The sequence below is a fragment of the Salmo trutta genome, chromosome 15, assembly GCF_901001165.1.
Source record: "Salmo trutta chromosome 15, fSalTru1.1, whole genome shotgun sequence".
Taxonomy (NCBI): domain Eukaryota; kingdom Metazoa; phylum Chordata; class Actinopteri; order Salmoniformes; family Salmonidae; genus Salmo; species Salmo trutta.
In genome coordinates, this window is record NC_042971.1 from 2,106,159 (window position 1) to 2,122,081 (window position 15,923).

The 15,923-nt window shown below is 37.3% G+C and overlaps 1 protein-coding gene and 8 non-coding genes across 9 annotated transcripts in view; 1 reads left to right on the forward strand and 8 right to left on the reverse strand.

Annotated features, from left to right (window-relative positions):
* Positions 1–15,923, forward strand: part of LOC115149648 (tripartite motif-containing protein 16-like) — a 1,197,515-nt gene that overhangs the window by 246,582 nt on the left and 935,010 nt on the right. The window lies entirely within an intron of this gene.
* On the reverse strand, positions 547–619 carry trnav-cac (transfer RNA valine (anticodon CAC)). The gene has a single exon. It is a non-coding gene; the product is annotated as a tRNA-Val (tRNA).
* Positions 754–826, reverse strand: trnav-aac (transfer RNA valine (anticodon AAC)). The gene has a single exon. It is a non-coding gene; the product is annotated as a tRNA-Val (tRNA).
* trnav-cac (transfer RNA valine (anticodon CAC)) lies at positions 1,584–1,656 on the reverse strand. Its single transcript has one exon. It is a non-coding gene; the product is annotated as a tRNA-Val (tRNA).
* Positions 1,791–1,863, reverse strand: trnav-aac (transfer RNA valine (anticodon AAC)). The gene has a single exon. It is a non-coding gene; the product is annotated as a tRNA-Val (tRNA).
* On the reverse strand, positions 8,126–8,198 carry trnav-aac (transfer RNA valine (anticodon AAC)). Its single transcript has one exon. It is a non-coding gene; the product is annotated as a tRNA-Val (tRNA).
* trnav-aac (transfer RNA valine (anticodon AAC)) lies at positions 8,762–8,834 on the reverse strand. The gene has a single exon. It is a non-coding gene; the product is annotated as a tRNA-Val (tRNA).
* On the reverse strand, positions 8,969–9,041 carry trnav-cac (transfer RNA valine (anticodon CAC)). Its single transcript has one exon. It is a non-coding gene; the product is annotated as a tRNA-Val (tRNA).
* trnav-cac (transfer RNA valine (anticodon CAC)) lies at positions 9,793–9,865 on the reverse strand. The gene has a single exon. It is a non-coding gene; the product is annotated as a tRNA-Val (tRNA).

The following is a 15,923-nucleotide window of genomic DNA, read 5'->3' on the forward strand; positions in this document are numbered from 1 at the left end:
ACTACAGTTCGCTACAAGGAGTAAACCGAATTTTACAGATATTCATGGCACGTATTCGAATTTCCAAAATACAGAATTTATGAAAATAACTATTCTCTGTTAAAAGTACAGTACCTTCTGCACGTGTCAAAGAGCACTGTTTCCACCCGGTTTTGATCCGAGGACCTTTCGCATCCTCGGTTCGACGTGATAACCACTAGACTACAGAAACTGCTGCTACAATTAGCTGCAAGGAGTAAACCGAATTTTACAGATATTCATGGCACGTATTCGAATTTCCAAAATAAGGCATTTATGTAAATAATTATTCTCTGTTTAAAGTACAGTACCTACTGCATGTGTCAAAGAGCACTGTTTCTGTCCGGTTTCAAACCAAGGACCTTTCGCGTGTAAAGCGAATGTGATAACCACTACAGTACAGAAACTGCTGGTACAATTAGCTGCAAGGAGTAAACCGAATTTTAAAGATATTCATATTTCCAAAATAAGGCACTAATGAAATTCTCTGTTACCACTACGGTACTTCTTGAATTTGTCAATGAGCGTTGTTTCCGCCTGGTTTCGAACCAGGGACCTTTCGCGTGTGAAGCAAACGTGATAACCACTACACTACAGAAACCACTGCTATATTTTGCTACAAGGAGTAAACCGAATTTTACAGATATTCATGGCAGGTATTCGAATTTCCAAAAAAAGGCACTAATGAAATTCTCTGTTACCACTACGGTACTTCTTGGATTTGTCAATGAGCGTTGTTTCCGCCCGGTTTCGAACCGAGGACCTTTTGCATGTTAAGCAAACGTGATAACCACTACACTACAGAAACTGCTTCTATAATTAGCTACAAGGAGTAAACCAAATTTTACCGATCTTCATGGCACGTAATCAAATTTCCAAAATAAGGCATTAACGAATTTCTCTGTTACCACTATGATACTTCTTGAATGTGTCAATGAGCGTTGTTTCCGACCGGTTTCGAACCAAGGACTTTTCGGATGTGAAGCAAACGTGATAACAACTACACTACAGAAACTGCTGCTGCATTTATCTACAAGGAGTAAACCGAATTTTACTGATATTCATGGCATGTATTCGAATTTCCAAAATACAGAATTTATGAAAATAACTATTCTCTGTTAAAAGTATAGTGCCTACTGCACGTGTCAAAGAGCACTGTTTCCACCCGGTTTTGATCCGAGGACCTCTCGCATCCTCGGTTCGACGTGATAACCACTAGACTACAGAAACTGCTGCTACAATTAGCTGCAAGGAGTAAACCGAATTTTACAGATATTCATGGCACGTATTCGAATTTCCAAAATAAGGCATTTATGTAAATAATTATTCTCTGTTTAAAGTACAGTACCTACTGCATGTGTCAAAGAGCACTGTTTCTGTCCGGTTTCAAACCAAGGACCTTTCGCGTGTAAAGCGAATGTGATAACCACTACAGTACAGAAACTGCTGGTACAATTAGCTGCAAGGAGTAAACCGAATTTTAAAGATATTCATATTTCCAAAATAAGGCACTAATGAAATTCTCTGTTACCACTACGGTACTTCTTGAATTTGTCAATGAGCGTTGTTTCCGCCTGGTTTCGAACCAGGGACCTTTCGCGTGTGAAGCAAACGTGATAACCACTACACTACAGAAACCGCTGCTGTATTTTGCTACAAGGAGTAAACCGAATTTTACAGATATTCATGGCAGGTATTCGAATTTCCAAAAAAAGGCACTAATGAAATTCTCTGTTACCACTACGGTACTTCTTGGATTTGTCAATGAGCGTTGTTTCCGCCCGGTTTCGAACCGAGGACCTTTTGCATGTTAAGCAAACGTGATAACCACTACACTACAGAAACTGCTTCTATAATTAGCTACAAGGAGTAAACCAAATTTTACCGATCTTCATGGCACGTAATCAAATTTCCAAAATAAGGCATTAACGAATTTCTCTGTTACCACTATGATACTTCTTGAATGTGTCAATGAGCGTTGTTTCCGACCGGTTTCGAACCAAGGACTTTTCGGATGTGAAGCAAACGTGATAACAACTACACTACAGAAACTGCTGCTGCATTTATCTACAAGGAGTAAACCGAATTTTACTGATATTCATGGCATGTATTCGAATTTCCAAAATACAGAATTTATGAAAATAACTATTCTCTGTTAAAAGTATAGTGCCTACTGCACGTGTCAAATAGCACTATTTCCGCCCGGTTTCGAACCGAGGACTTTTCGCATGTTAAGCGAACGTGATTTTTTTTTTTTTTTTTTTTTTTTTTTATTATCAAAAATGTTTGTTTACAATATTTACAGTACAATCTACTGTTTACAGTACAATCCACAGAGAACAATACAGAAGACACTAGACTAACAGAAGCTGGTGAACAATTCACCCCCTATCAAATTCAAGGGACCCAATGAAAAACAAAGTAAATATCAAAACAGTGCTTTCAAAAATTATAAGTGATACCTCCACTCTCCTCTCGTGAAATTAACCCACTCCCTTCAACAAAAGATTCATCAAAATGTTCCATCCCATAATTAAACAACATATCTATGTGTTTACTGAACAGTGCTATAAAGATACTCCACACCTGAACCCTCTTTCTGTCAAAAGAAACATAATTCCTCCTACAAAAAATAGCATACCTCACAAAACTCAAAACCATATTCAACAAACACACATTAACACCCTCACATTTACCAGACACTCCAAATAACAAAAGTTCCTCCCACGCATACTTTTTCACGAAATCTCCCCCCCAGTTTCTACATAACATTTCCTTAACTTTACAAAAAAAATATTTTAAATCCTCACATTCTATAAACAAATGCATTAGAGTTTCCGGGAAACGTCCACATACATCGCATTCCCTTTCTATCTCACCATTAATTTGCTTTAACACCACCTTTGTAAATATTCTATTATGTCTTAATTTGAAATCATTATTTTCACACTCCTTACTATTATATTTTACATTTAAATTTTCCCATATCTTTTTTTCATCTAATTCCGGAAAAACTACTTTCCAAAATTTCTCAGCAGCCGGCCTTCTACACACTTTTCCTACCATTATTCTAGACAATCTTTTCACTGGTATACTAGATAAATGTACTTTCTTCTTACTGCTACCAATGAACAAATTAGGAAATACAAATAAATCTTCTCTTTCAACTTCACTATTTATTAAATCAACCCATGCTCTTGGTATACTATTCTTTATCTTGTTATAGTCTTCACTGTTCCCCTTCCCACCTCTTCATCCCATTCATTGATTATGTCAAAAATAGCTTCCCCAGGTAAAAACCCTGGAATTACCTCATATGTATAATCTTTTATTTGCCGTAGACCTGCACTCATAAATACTTTATTATACAAAACTTTTTCTTTGTTCTTGATTTTCTCATTCAGAAATATAGGTTGATTCATAATCAGGTCAATATGTCCACATTCATAATATACATTAGGCAACAACTCTGCCCATGCATTTAGCACCTCTTTATAAAAATCTGGTACCTTTTCAAACATTGCCCTTTTAAGCCCCATCAATAAACCATTATCCTCACAACCACCACTCTCCTCTAAGTAGACTTTAAAGAAGTGTTTCCAGCCATAATCTTCACTGTCATACAAATATTTCTTTACTGTTTTTATCCTAATAGCTTTTCTTTTGACATCTAAATCTACAAGTTTTAAACCTCCATCCACATAGTCAGCAATCAATGTTTTCTGAGCTATTCTCACTCCTTTACCATCCCATATAAAATTTGACACCACATTATTCAATTCATTTAGGACCCACTCCGGCATGTCCAGGACTCCCAAAACATACACAAATTTGGATAATACCAAAGCATTTGCAACAATTACTTTCCCTTGTAACTTAAGTTTTCTATTTTTCCAGAAATTCAACGTTAGCTTGACTTTATTAAGGATCCCAGTCCAAGTTATATCTTTTGCCTCTTTCTCCTTTACACCAATGTTTACTCCCAGCACTTTAATAAAATCCTTTGCGCTCTTGAATGGAATCTCACACCCTTTTACATTGATATCCCCAACAAACATTATTTCAGTCTTCTCTATATTAACTTTAGCACCCGATGCCTTGCCATATATATCTATGATTTCCATAATGCTTCCAATACTTTCTATATCCTTCACAGTACAAGTAGTGTCATCAGCGTACTGATGTACAACACTGACACCACCACCTGGGATTCCAACACCCCTTACTTCTTTATTACTATTTATCAATGTAGCTAACGGTTCTGTAGAAACACTGTACAGCAGAGCTGACAAAGGACAGCCCTGCCTTACTGACCTCTCCACAGGGAAAGTATCTGTTAACACTCCGTTACATTTCACACAACTTTTAGCCCCACTATACAACAGGTTGATCCAAGATACAAACTTTGGCCCAAACCCAAACCTCTCCATAGTTTGTAATAAAAAGCTGTGCTCCACTCTATCAAAAGCTTTGTTAAAATCCAAACTTAAAACTATACCACCTTCATTTTTCATTTGATTAACAACATCCCTAATTGTACAAATTACATCTGCAATATCTCTTCCAGGTATGCCGTAGGCTTGTGTTGATTCAATAATACTCCCAATCACCTTTTTCATCCTATTCGCTAACACTTTAGTCAGTATCTTATAGTCCGAATTTAGAAGGCTAATAGGCCTATAATTTTCTAACTTTAATCTACTGCCCCTATTTTTGAATAAGATCGTTAACATTCCAGTTGACATAGACTCAGGGATTTCCTTATTCTCTTCCATATAATGAAACACCCTCACTAAAATGGGTGCCAAAATATCTACAAAGACTTTATAGAACTCATTTGTTAAACCGTCCAAACCCGGACTTTTATTACCTTGCGTGCTAACAATTGCTTCCTTGATTTCCATAATCGAAATCTCTTCATCACACATCATTCTCTCTGCCTGCGATACTTTGGCACTAATTGTATCCAACACTTTTACAACACACACTTTCTCTACATCATTCTTTTTGTAAAGATTTCTGTAAAAGTTTTCAACTGTCTCTAAGATCCCAACAAAATCGTTTACCTTTACACCTCTTTCATCTTCCAACTCTACAATGTAACTCTTAGTTTGTTTTCTTTTTTCCAGACCCAAAAAAAAGGATGTACATTTCTCTCCCTCCAAAGCGTACTGTGCCCTGCTCCTAACAATAGCACCCAAACATTTCTTTTTTTCATAACTACCCAGCTCTGCATGGATTTTCAAATAATTCACAACATCATAGTCTGGATCCGTATCAGCCTTTTCAAGTTCATGCAACATCCTATTCCTAAGCATTATTTCTTTCTGCTTATCTAACCGGTTATGATTTTTTGCGTACCTAATACTCCTATTTTTTACTTTTGCTTTCACTTCCTCCCACCATAAACACACATTCTCTTTTAACAGTACATTAGACATTTCATCATTAATACATTCAACAATTTCATTTCTATATCCTTCTTCCTTTAACAGACTGGCATTTAAACACCATACACCTCCCCCTCTCCTCTCCACACCAAAACCCATTTCAAATGACATTACTGCATGATCACTATATGCTGTAAAGGTATATGACACCTTCTTAACATTCTGCACCAATTCTTGTTTTGCTAGACATAAATCAATTCTGCTTTGTTTTAATTCCTTTAGAACCACCTGCCTTCTAGAGAATACTCTTCTGTTTGGATTTTCAGCCCTCCATATATCTACTAGATTCTCCTCATTCATAAGTTTCCATAATGCATTTCTAGAAGAGTCATATCTGAATTTAGCACAACTAGAGGCATCCATTCTACTACACCTCACATTAAAATCTCCTATCAGTATACAGTTTTCTGAGCACAGTGTTTTTAATTTGTGAAACATTTCTCTCCTTTCAGATTCAATATTTGAAGCATAAACATTAATTAAACGAAAAACTACATTTTGAACTTCAAATTCAATCACAATAAGTCTACCATCATTGTCAGCATATATTTGTTTTACATTCTGCACCACATCATTTTTTATCAAAATAGCCACACCACATGTTTTATCTCCTCCATGACTACAAAAAATTAAATCAGACCATTTACTCTTAATCTCCTGCATTTTGGATTCTGTCCAATTGGTCTCTTGAAAACACAACATGTCTGCCTTAACAGACACTAATACCTGCTCAAATTTTCTCATGTTTCTCAAACTGTTACCGTTTAGGGATGCGACTGTAATCATTATTAATGTTTGCAGAAGTATAATCAGAGTCAAACAAGTCCTTTCAAATCCTACTTTTTCTTTTTTCCAAATCCCATCATCTCCCTGGTTTTCGACAATGACCTCTTATTTTTTACAAACAACTGAAGATCCTCACCATCTATTTCATCATCCGTCTCTTTATTTGGATTTTTGGGGGGAGCGGCTGTGAAGCCTTTTGAAAAGTGCGCTTTAACAGTGCCCGTGACTTCAGTGGACCCAACCCACTCTTTGGTGTAATTCTCACACAGGCTTAAAGCTGGCTCAGGCACCTGAGAAGCACCTTGCACCATCTCCACCTGTGTATGTATTTCACCCATCATGTGCTGCTGTTCCACCTTGTCAGCAGCAGAGACTAAAACCCCGTCTCGTGCTTTGCCATAAGACATTACAGGCTCTTCAAGCTTATCTGCCATTGTCTCTGGAGTCACACTCTCCATGTCACTCTCATCCTCTCTCTCCATCGGCACACTCCCCTCCCCTTCCTCAGACGTGAGGTCCATTGTTTGCAAAAGTAAGTGATCTTCTCCCTTATTACAGCTACATCTAACTTTGGGTCTGTCACACATTTTGCACACATTTCCTATGTTCCGACATTCTCTGGCATAATGCCCTTGTTCACTACATTTGTGGCATGTGAATTCCGGACATTCCTTTAGTATGTGCCTGCTGAATACATAATCTACATACCTTCCCTTGATTGTCGTGGATTACACGAAAATATTCAAATCCCTCGACAGTGTTAAATTTAGTAGAATATGGCAAGGATTGCACATTGTCTGTAAACTTTACCTTGCAAAATCTCGTCCCATCTACAATGTCCGTTCCTGGCCACATCCTCCTCTTGATTGGCGTGGTCGCCTTCACATTCCAGCCTTTTAGTTTCTCTTCTATCTCCTCATCCGTAATGTATGCGGGCAAGTTCAAAAAGGACACCACCAGCTCATCGTTCCCTAATTCTTTAGCCATGATTTGACAGTTCTTTATCTTTAGCCCGTCTATTAGTCTTTCTTTTCCATTTACATGAGACATTGTTATTTCATACTTATTTCCGTCTTTCATTCGACATCCCAGTATTGCTCCGCAAACTTCCTTTATTCCTCTCAGCAATTCCATCGTTGTTATTTTCCCTTCTCCACTTATTTCCACGTTCACCGTCAGTTCCTTCTCATATGTTCTTTTTTTCAGTTCTTCGTTTAACATTCTGATTTCACTGTTGTCCTTTCTCGTCGTCGTTTGTATTCTTGATGTCGAAGCCATGTTGTCTGTCCGGTTATTTTAAGCAATATCCCCCAAACAGCTCACGCTGATGGGGGACAATAGCAAAAAAGTTTCACAGAAACTTCACTACAGTCACTCACAAACTTTCAAACTTATAAAGCAAATAGACCTCCAAAAACAACGATATTCTCTCTCAAGCACTCAGACACCTGCTTCTCTTCCACTTCTGAAACTCCAAAAAGGGACGTGTGAAGCAAACGTGATAACCACTACACTACAGAAACTGCTGCTTGATTTTGCTACAAGGAGTAAACCGAATTTTACCGATATTCATGGCACGTATTCGAATTTCCAAAATAAGGCATCAATGAAATTCTCTGTTACCGCTATACTACTTCTTGAATGTGTCAATGAGCGTTGTTTCCACCCGGTTTTGAACCAAAGACTTTTCGCATGTGAAGCGAACGTGATAACCACTACACTACAGAAACTGCTGCTACAATTATCTACAAGGAGTAAACCGAATTTTACAGAAATTCATGGCACGTATTCGAATTTCCAAAATACAGAATTTATGAAAATAACTATTCTCTGTTAAAAGTATAGTGCCTACTGCACGTGTCAAAGAGCACTGTCTCCGCCCGGTCTCGAACCGAGGACCTTTCGCGTGTTAAGCGAACGTGATAACCACTACACTACAGAAACTGCTGCTACATTTAGCTACCAGGAGGAAACCGAATTTTACTGATTTTCATGGCACGTATTGGAATTTCCAAAATACAGAATTTATGAAAATAACTTTTCTCTGTTAAAAGTACAGTACCTACTGCACGTGTCAAAGAGCACTGTTTCCACCCGGTTTCGAACCGAGGACCTTTCGCGTCCTCGGTTCGACGTGATAACCACTAGAATACAGAAACTGCTGCTACAATTAGCTTCAAGGAGTAAACCGAATTTTACCGATATTCATGGCACGTATTCGAATTTCCAAAATAAGTCATTAATGAATTTCTCTGTTATCACTATGATACTTCTTGAACGTGTCAATTAGCGTTGTTTCCACCTGGTTTCGAACCAGGGACTTTCGCGTGTGAAGCGAACTTGATAACCACTACACTACAGAAACTGCTGCTACATTTAGCTACAAGGAGTAAACCGAATTTTACTGATATTCATGGCACGTATTCGAACTTCCAAAATACAGAATTTATGAAAATAACTTTTCTCTATTAAAAGGACAGTACCTTACTGGACGTGTCAAAGAGCACTGTTTCCACCCGGTTTCGAACCGAGGACCTTTCGCATGTTAAGCGAACGTGATAACCACTACACTACAGAAACTGCTGCTACATTTTGCTACAAGGAGTAAACCGAATTTTACAGATATTCATGGCACGTATTTGAATTTCCAAAATAAGGCATTAATGAACTTCTCTGTTACCGTTATAGTACTTCTTGAATGTGTCAATGAGCGCTGTTTCTGCCCGGTTTCGAACCAGGGACCTTTCGCGTGTGAAGCAAACATGATAACCACTACACTACAGAAACTGCTGCTACAATTATCTGCAATGAGTAAACCGAATTTTACAGATTTTCATGGCACATATTCGAATTTCCAAAATACAGAATATATGAAAATAACTTTTCTCTGTTAAAAGTAAAGTACCTACTGCACATGTCAAAGAGCACTGTTTCCATCCGGTTTCGAACCGAGGACCTTTGCGTGTTAAGCAAACGTGATAACCACTAGACTACAGAAACTGCTGCTACAATTAGCTGCAAGGAGTAAACCGAATTTTAAAGATATTCATGGCAGGTATTCGAATTTCCAAAATAAGGCATTAACGAATTTCTCTGTTATCACAATGATACTTCTTGAATGTGTCAATTAGCATTGTTTCCGCTGGTTTCTAACCAGGGACCTTTCGTGTGTGAAGCGAACGTAATAAACACTACACCACAGAAACTGCTGCTACAATTATCTGCAAGGAGTAAACCGAATTTTAAAGATTTTCATGGAACGTATTCGAATTTCCAAAATAAGGGATTCATGAAATTCTCTGTGGTACTAATTGAATGTGTCAATGAGCGTTGTTTCCGCCCGGTTTCGAACCAGGGACCTGTCGCGTGTGAAGCAAACGTGATAACCACTACACTACAGAAACTGCTGCTTAATTTTTCTGCAAGGAGTAAACCGAATTTTACAGATATTCATGGCATGTATTCGAATTTCCAAAATAAGGCATCAATGAAATTCTCTGTTACCGCTATAGTACTTCTTGAATGTGTCAATGAGCGTTGTTTCCGCCCGGTTTCGAACCAGGGACCTTTCGCGTGTGAAGCAAATGTGATAACCACTACACTACAGAAACTGCTGCTACACTTATCTTGCAAGGAGTAAACCGAATTTTACTGATATACATGGCACGTATTCAAATTTCCAAAATAAGGCAGTAATGAAATTCTCTGTTACCGCGATAGTATTTCTTGAATTTGTCATTGAGCGTTGTTTCCACCTGGTTTCGAACCAGGGACCTTTCGCGTGTGAAGCTAACGTGATAACCACTACACTACAGAAACTGCTGCAACACTTCTCTGCAAGGAGTAAACTGAATTTTACTGATATACATGGCACGTGTTAAAATTTCCAAAATTAGGCATTTATGAAAATAACTATTCTCTATTAAAACAAAAGTACCTACTGCACGTGTCAAAGAGCACCGTTTCCACCCGGTTTCGAACCAAGGACCTGTCGCATGTTAAGCGAATGTGATAACCACTACACTACAGAAACTGCTGCTTGATTTTTCTGCAAGGAGTAAACCGAATTTTACAGATATTCATGGCACATATTCGAATTTCCAAAATAAGGCATGAACGAATTTCTCTGTTACCACTATGATACTTCTTGAATGTGTCATTGAGCATTGTTTCCGCTGGTTTCGAACCAGGGACCTTTCGTGTGTGAAGCGAACGTGATAAACACTACACCAAAGAAACTACTGCTACAATTAACTGCAAGGAGTAAACCGAATTTTAAAGATATTCGTGGCAGGTATTCGAATTTCCAAAATAAGGCACTAATGAAATTCTCTGTTACCATTATGGTACTTCTTGAATTTGTCAATGAGCGTTGTTTCCGCCTGGTTTTGAACCGGGGACCTTCCGCGTGTGAAGCAAACGTGATAACCACTACACTACAGAAACTGCTGCTACAAATATTGCAAGGAGTAAACCGAATTTTACTGATATTCATGGCACGTGTTCAAATTTCCAAAATTAGGTATTTATGAAAATAACTATTCTCTGTTAAAAGTATAGTACCTACTGCACGTGTTAAAGAGCACTGTTTCCGCCCGGTTTCGAACCGAGGACATTTCGCGTGTAAAGCGAAATTGATAACCACTAGACCGCAGAAACTGCTGCTTGATTTTTCTGCAAGAAGTAAACCGAATTTTACAGATATTCATGGCACGTATTGGAATTTCCAAAATAAGGCATTTATGAAAATAATTATTCTCTGTTTAAAGTACAGTACCTACTGCATGTGTCAAAGAGCACTGTTTCTGCCCGGTTTCAAACCGAGGACCTTTCGCGTGTAAAGCGAATGTGATAACCACGACAGTACAGAAACTGCTGGTACAATTAGCTGCAAGGAGTAAACCGAATTTTAAAGATATTCATGGCAGGTATTCGAATTTCCAAAATAAGGCACTAATGAATGTCTCTGTTATCACTATGATACTTCTTGAATGTGTCAATTAGCATTGTTTCCGCTGGTTTCGAACCAGGGACCTTTCGTGTGTGAAGCGAACGTGATAAACACTACACCACAGAAACTGCTGCTACAATTATCTGCAAGGAGTAAACCGAATTTTAAAGATATTCATGGAACGTATTCGAATTTCCAAAATAAGGGATTCATGAAATTCTCTGTGGTACTAATTGAATGTGTCAATGAGCGTTGTTTCCGCCCGGTTTCGAACCAGGGACCTTACACGTGTGAAGCAAACGTGATTTAAAAAAATATATATATATTATCAAAAATGTTTGTTTACAATATTTACAGTACAATCTACTGTTTACAGTACAATCCACAGAGAACAATACAGAAGACACTAGACTAACAGAAGCTGGTGAACAATTCACCCCCTATCAATTTCAAGGGACCCAATGAAAAACAAAGTAAATATCAAAACAGTGCTTTCAAAAATTATAAGTGATACCTCCACTCTCCTCTCGTGAAATTAACCCACTCCCTTCAACAAAAGATTCATCAAAATGTTCCATCCCATAATTAAACAACATATCTATGTGTTTACTGAACAGTGCTATAAAGATACTCCACACCTGAACCCTCTTTCTGTCAAAAGAAACATAATTCCTCCTACAAAAAATAGCATACCTCACAAAACTCAAAACCATATTCAACAAACACACATTAACACCCTCACATTTACCAGACACTCCAAATAACAAAAGTTCCTCCCACGCATACTTTTTCACGAAATCTCCCCCCCAGTTTCTACATAACATTTCCTTAACTTTACAAAAAATATATTTTAAATCCTCACATTCTATAAACAAATGCATTAGAGTTTCCGGGAAACGTCCACATACATCGCATTCCCTTTCTATCTCACCATTAATTTGCTTTAACACCACCTTTGTAAATATTCTATTATGTCTTAATTTGAAATCATTATTTTCACACTCCTTACTATTATATTTTACATTTACATTTTCCCATATCTTTTTTTCATCTAATTCCGGAAAAACTACTTTCCAAAATTTCTCAGCAGCCGGCCTTCTACACACTTTTCCTACCATTATTCTATACAATCTTTTCACTGGTATACTAGATAAATGTACTTTCTTCTTACTGCTACCAATGAACAAATTAGGAAATACAAATAAATCTTCTCTTTCAACTTCACTATTTATTAAATCAACCCATGCTCTTGGTATACTATTCTTTATCTTGTTATACATATTATTCACTGTTCCCCTTCCCACCTCTTCATCCCATTCATTGATTATGTCAAAAATAGCTTCCCCAGGTAAAAACCCTGGAATTACCTCATATGTATAATCTTTTATTTGCCGTAGACCTGCACTCATAAATACTTTATTATACAAAACTTTTTCTTTGTTCTTGATTTTCTCATTCAGAAATATAGGTTGATTCATAATCAGGTCAATATGTCCACATTCATAATATACATTAGGCAACAACTCTGCCCATGCATTTAGCACCTCTTTATAAAAATCTGGTACCTTTTCAAACATTGCCCTTTTAAGCCCCATCAATAAACCATTATCCTCACAACCACCACTCTCCTCTAAGTAGACTTTAAAGAAGTGTTTCCAGCCATAATCTTCACTGTCATACAAATATTTCTTTACTGTTTTTATCCTAATAGCTTTTCTTTTGACATCTAAATCTACAAGTTTTAAACCTCCATCCACATAGTCAGCAATCAATGTTTTCTGAGCTATTCTCACTCCTTTACCATCCCATATAAAATTTGACACCACATTATTCAATTCATTTAGGACCCACTCCGGCATGTCCAGGACTCCCAAAACATACACAAATTTGGATAATACCAAAGCATTTGCAACAATTACTTTCCCTTGTAACTTAAGTTTTCTATTTTTCCAGAAATTCAACGTTAGCTTGACTTTATTAAGGATCCCAGTCCAAGTTATATCTTTTGCCTCTTTCTCCTTTACACCAATGTTTACTCCCAGCACTTTAATAAAATCCTTTGCGCTCTTGAATGGAATCTCACACCCTTTTACATTGATATCCCCAACAAACATTATTTCAGTCTTCTCTATATTAACTTTAGCACCCGATGCCTTGCCATATATATCTATGATTTCCATAATGCTTCCAATACTTTCTATATCCTTCACAGTACAAGTGTCATCAGCGTACTGATGTACAACACTGACACCACCACCTGGGATTCCAACACCCCTTACTTCTTTATTACTATTTATCAATGTAGCTAACGGTTCTGTAGAAACACTGTACAGCAGAGCTGACAAAGGACAGCCCTGCCTTACTGACCTCTCCACAGGGAAAGTATCTGTTAACACTCCGTTACATTTCACACAACTTTTAGCCCCACTATACAACAGGTTGATCCAAGATACAAACTTTGGCCCAAACCCAAACCTCTCCATAGTTTGTAATAAAAAGCTGTGCTCCACTCTATCAAAAGCTTTGTTAAAATCCAAACTTAAAACTATACCACCTTCATTTTTCATTTGATTAACAACATCCCTAATTGTACAAATTACATCTGCAATATCTCTTCCAGGTATGCCGTAGGCTTGTGTTGATTCAAAAATACTCCCAATCACCTTTTTCATCCTATTCGCTAACACTTTAGTCAGTATCTTATAGTCCGAATTTAGAAGGCTAATAGGCCTATAATTTTCTAACTTTAATCTACTGCCCCTATTTTTGAATAAGATCGTTAGCATTCCAGTTGACATAGACTCAGGTATTTCCTTATTCTCTTCCATATAATGAAACACCCTCACTAAAATGGGTGCCAAAATATCTACAAAGACTTTATAGAACTCATTTGTTAAACCGTCCAAACCCGGACTTTTATTACCTTGTGTGCTAACAATTGCTTCCTTGATTTCCATAATCGAAATCTCTTCATCACACATCATTCTCTCTGCCTGCGATACTTTGGCACTAATTGTATCCAACACTTTTACAACACACACTTTATCTACATCATTCTTTTTGTAAAGATTTCTGTAAAAGTTTTCAACTGTCTCTAAGATCCCAACAAAATCGTTTACCTTTACACCTCTTTCATCTTCCAACTCTAGAATGTAACTCTTAGTTTGTTTTCTTTTTTCCAGACCCAAAAAAAAGGATGTACATTTCTCTCCCTCCAAAGCGTACTGTGCCCTGCTCCTAACAATAGCACCCAAACATTTCTTTTTTTCATAACTACCCAGCTCTGCATGGATTTTCAAATAATTCACAACATCATAGTCTGGATCCGTATCAGCCTTTTCAAGTTCATGCAACATCCTATTCCTAAGCATTATTTCTTTCTGCTTATCTAACCGGTTATGATTTTTTGCGTACCTAATACTCCTATTTTTTACTTTTACTTTCACTTCCTCCCACCATAAACACACATTCTCTTTTAACAGTACATTAGACATTTCATCATTAATACATTCAACAATTTCATTTCTATATCCTTCCTCCTTTAACAGACTGGCATTTAAACACCATACACCTCCCCCTCTCCTCTCCACACCAAAACCCATTTCAAATGACATTACTGCATGATCACTATATGCTGTAAAGGTATATGACACCTTCTTAACATTCTGCACCAATTCTTGTTTTGCTAGACATAAATCAATTCTGCTTTGTTTTAATTCCTTTAGAACCACCTGCCTTCTAGAGAATACTCTTCTGTTTGGATTTTCAGCCCTCCATATATCTACTAGATTCTCCTCATTCATAAGTTTCCATAATGCATTTCTAGAAGAGTCATGTCTGAATTTAGCACAACTAGAGGCATCCATTCTACTACACCTCACATTAAAATCTCCTATCAGTATACAGTTTTCTGAGCACAGTGTTTTTAATTTGTGAAACATTTCTCTCCTTTCAGATTCAATATTTGAAGCATAAACATTAATTAAACGAAAAACTACATTTTGAACTTCAAATTCAATTACAATAAGTCTACCATCATTGTCAGCATATATTTGTTTTACATTTTGCACCACATCATTTTTTATCAAAATAGCCACACCACATGTTTTATCTCCCTCCATGACTACAAAAAATTAAATCAGACCATTTACTCTTAATCTCCTGCATTTTGGATTCTGTCCAATTGGTCTCTTGAAAACACAACATTTCTGCCTTAACAGACACTAATACCTGCTCAAATTTTCTCATGTTTCTCAAACTGTTACCGTTTAGGGATGCGACTGTAATCATTATTAATGTTTGCAGAAGTATAATCAGAGTCAAACAAGTCCTTTCAAATCCTACTTTTTCTTTTTTCCAAATCCCATCATCTCCCTGGTTTTCGACAATGACCTCTTATTTTTTACAAACAACTGAAGATCCTCACCATCTATTTCATCATCCGTCTCTTTATTTGGATTTTTTGGGGGGAGCGGCTGTGAAGCCTTTTGAAAAGTGCGCTTTAACAGTGCCCGTGACTTCAGTGGACCCAACCCACTCTTTGGTGTAATTCTCACACAGGCTTAAAGCTGGCTCAGGCACCTGAGAAGCACCTTGCACCATCTCCACCTGTGTATGTATTTCACCCATCATGTGCTGCTGTTCCACCTTGTCAGCAGCAGAGACTAAAACCCCGCCTCGTGCTTTGCCATAAGACATTACAGGCTCTTCAAGCTTAT